Source organism: Pundamilia nyererei, unplaced genomic scaffold (genome assembly GCF_000239375.1).
Source record: "Pundamilia nyererei isolate P.nyererei 1_Seehausen unplaced genomic scaffold, PunNye1.0 scaffold00104, whole genome shotgun sequence".
NCBI classification, from domain to species: Eukaryota; Metazoa; Chordata; class Actinopteri; order Cichliformes; family Cichlidae; genus Pundamilia; species Pundamilia nyererei.
In genome coordinates this window covers 1829491-1833619 of record NW_005187505.1, presented here as the reverse complement: position 1 = coordinate 1833619, position 4129 = coordinate 1829491, and the positions used below count along the sequence as shown (strand labels likewise).

Below are 4129 nucleotides of genomic sequence, written 5' to 3'. Positions count from 1 at the left end.
GCATGCAGACAGTAATGGGGGGTTGCTGTTGAGACCAATAACACAAACACAGGGATATCGGAAAGCTTGTCATTCAGCTCCGGGTTCCCACTCAGTGTTTCCTCTGTTTGTCTCTTTTGTAGATATTGGCACTGCTAGTCGATAGCTACATCCCTTTGATTTATCTGTTGGCTAATAAAGTCTTCAGACTTGTCACGCATAAAATGAAAGGTAAATAGAAAGGTAGACTGGGTTCTGGACTAGGTCTGTCATATAACGACTCCTCCGAGAAGCAGGCTCAATTTGTCAACACAAGAGCATTAGGGGGAAAGTGTCAAACGCCTGCTGTGTGCCTTTATTCATTTCATATAACTTTGTTCTTAATATTCTGCTCTGAAATGACTTCTGGTGGATTTAAAGTTGCATTTTACAGTATTTTTATTTTTTTGATCATTTAACATCCCCTTCAAGCTGCAGCACAGAATGTACATATTACCACATATTTATAAGGAATCAGCAGCATGGGATTCAACTCATCAGGTAAAAACAATGGCTGGCAGTCCATCTGGTTCTGTAGTGTAGTGGTTATCACATCTGCTTTACACGCAGAAGGTCCTGGGTTCAATCCCCAGCAGTACCATGACTGTCATCTTCCCCTTAGCTCTTTGCCACATACAGACATCTTCACCCATAGTGATGAGTTTTGACCCTTCGGTAGATATAGAAATAAAAATGTGGTTTGATGACCATTAAATTAAAATAGGTTTTTCCATCTTTAGCCCTCGTAGCTGTGAGAACAATCTCATTAATTTCTCATGCGTTTTGTTAGAGAAGCAGGACTGAAACATGGCAGAAACATCTTGGTTGAGAAAAAATGACAGAAGGGTTACTGCGTTTAGTTGTCTAAGAGGGAGAGAAAAGTGCTGCGGCTGGTCCCACACTCCACAGACTTTTACATTAAAATGCACTGATTTACCGCAGAAAAAGAGCATGTTTACATTTTGCCACAAAAACTGAGAATATTCTTAAGTCTTTATCCATTATAATGAGATAGAAAGCTTAAGCTGACAGACGGTACCCACTCTAACACTTACAACCACTAGCTGCCTGCAAGGCTTCGCCACACCTAATTTGTCACTGGACTGTAACTTTGTTTTCTGTGCCTTTTGGGTCATTTTTAAAGCTTGTTTTAAGCTGATGATTTAGCCACTGCCCCTCCACCCACTGGTTTGTGAATCACGTCATTTTTAAAGCTTGAGCAACAACAGCATAATGTCGTCGCAATTTTGATGGTGTCTGTTTTAGAAAAAGGAGAAAATCTAAGTTTGTGGAAGTGTTTACTAAAACTATACAAAAGATTACAAAAATAGCAATTACACAATTATTTGCAATATTATCATATATAAGAATGAGTGGGTATTTATATCTCATTTAAAAAAAACTCACAAGCATAGTAAAAACCTGGCTATAGTGACAACCCTGCTGTCAAACAAAGCAGGTGAAATTAGGTAGAAATATGCATGAATAAAGAAGCTTCCTACGCAGCACAGTAGACTGAATTTGTGAATGCTGCCAGCAGCGCTGAAGTAGAGACTAAAAGTAGTCAAATTCATTATCCATCTAGAACTGACACATCAAAGTCATTTTACACCACGGGCTGCATACAGCCCACTTTGGTCTGAAGTGGACCGAACCAGTGAAACTTGATAAATGTGTAAAATTACAGAAAAAGTGCTTTTTTTGCACTTTTTTCTATTTGGTATAGATACTTTCTGTAGTAAATAGCAGAACAACTGAAACTATTTTGTCCAGTGGGCTGGATTAGAGTCTTTCCCAAACCGATTCTGGCCCCTGCGCTTTATGTTTGACACCCCTGAACAGCTCATCAGCAAGCAGACCCAAAGGGAGTACGCATTTTGACAATAAAAGAAGCCAGGTGCCTGCTCGCCTGTGTCCGACACTATAAACACCACTCTCCCTGCGATAAATGTTAGGCATACGTAGGTACTACACACTGCACACATGACTCACATCACTGTATACAGATTCCCAAGATGCTATCTGTCTTCTCTCCTACTCTGGCCCAGGAATGGCCCGACTGCTTCCCTCCTTTAAGGGTAAGACTGTGCCGTGATGCTGACACTTTTCTTTCATCCCCAAAGGATGTGTGCGTGTGTGTACTTGAGAGTCTTGACAAGTTTCTCTCTTTGTCGTGGCTTCAAGAGAAGGCATCCGAGTGCAGTTATTTACCCTGATTGAAGACTTCATGTGCTTTTGCAACATCAGTGTTCAATCATGAGAAAGTGGAGAGGGGACGCAGTTTCCTGCCCCCAACTGCGGGGTCTAGTTTGGTTGTGTCAACACTGTCCAAGCCTGTGGTCAGATCAAAAGCCGTCTCTAGTGTAAGGACTACAGTTGGATATTTGGTGTCCAAAAAGATCCCCACTTCCTTTTTCCCATACCCTGACCCCTCAGCTCCTCGACCCCGAGCAAAGCTGGATCACGTGATCTCAGTGGTTCGACTCATCAGAGGCTTAAAATGAGTTTTAGCGAAGCAGGAGCGGCACCAAGCTTCAGTTTTTGGATGTAACCTGTCATGCTTTAGTGCTCTGCACTGATTTCAGCTTGTGGTTAATGATGCAACCTTGCCCCCAGCTGAACCAGCAATGACGTTACACTTGAAACTCTGTCAATTTTCTTTAGGAACAGCAGAGGGTGCTGTTGTTTACTAGATAATCAGGAGACTTGCTTAGACTCAACATGAACAATCTGCATGCTTTATGAACTGGGTACAGCTTATCACTTATCGTCTGAAGAAACGAACAGTATCGCATTTTCTTTTCTGACACCGTATCCTGGTCCTTCCTTTTTAACTGGCAGCTAAATGGTGCTTCTTCTTCTTCTGCTTTTTGTTGTTTAGACAGACGCTGTCCTCCTCAGAACATTAAACTTCCTGGAAAGCACATAGACCAAAAACACTCACTGCTATATTTTACTGGGTCCCATTTGGTCCCACTTTTATTATTATACAAAATATAAATGGGAGATAACAGAACAAAGTACTCCTGAAATAACTATGATGTATGAAATAATGTCCAAAAGACTCCTGGATGATTTCGTGGCGTCGTCTGGGAGGCCTGTCTCTTCAGTATGGTGATGTGGTAGGGGAGTAAAAGGTACCTGAGCGCCCACATCGACAACTGGCTGAACTGGAAAACCAGCACAGAGAGTGTATATAAAATGGGGAAGCGCAGAAAGCTGAGATCCTTCAATGTGTGCAGCAAAAACTTGGAGATTTTCAATCTGTCAGCATTGCTGTGGTCTGCTGGGGGGCCAGCATGAGACCTGGTGACATCAAGAAAGCGTCAAGAAACATATTAGGAAGGCTGGCTTTGGAATTAGTTAGAAACTGGATATCTGATTCACTCCACTGCCATAAACACACATGCAGGAAATCTTTCATATTGTATGCTTTCACTCTCTATAATAGAATACATCTGTCTGGCAGAGTCATCTGCCAAATATTCTTCTTCTTATGATTATTATATCATCAGTCTTTTCACAGGTGTAACAAAAATATTTCCCTAAATATAGAATACATAAAGTATTTCTAATCTCATCACCTAATCAAGACTTCATGTGTGGAAAAGTTACTTTAAATCTGTAGTAAAACTGTCAATTTTACCGCGACATCAATATATTTTAATTACATTTATTTGTTTGTAATGTAGTCACAGGATGGTTCTGTGGTTCCCAGGATAGCGCAGTATGTCTGGAGTGAATGTACAGCGATGCTGTATGTTTTACCGCAAATTATGTCTGAAGTTGTCATTTGAGTCTGCTGAGGTTTTCACTAGAATATATTTTGACTTGTTACATCGGGAAAAATACTTAACTTTAATGTAAGTTATATGGTAATGTTTCATTATTCGTCAAAATGGTTATCCAGACAAAAATTCTCTAGTGTCGTAGCTATTATATACGAACATCTTGATTGCTAATAAATATAATCCTGGCAACGTTTCATACAGTTAAAAACATTGGCTAACGTCTTTTGTTCTACAAGCTGGAAATCGTCACTAACCGAAGGAAATTAGCCGCTAAAGTGAGGAGTTGACGATATAAAAAGAAGGTGCGGACCTTAGTTTTA

The 4129-nt window shown here is 40.5% G+C and overlaps 1 non-coding gene across 1 annotated transcript; it reads left to right on the top strand.

The window, feature by feature from the left end:
- Nucleotides 1-546: 546 nt before the first annotated feature.
- trnav-uac (transfer RNA valine (anticodon UAC)) lies at nucleotides 547-619 on the top strand. Its single transcript has one exon. It is a non-coding gene; the product is annotated as a tRNA-Val (tRNA).
- Nucleotides 620-4129: the final 3510 nt, after the last annotated feature.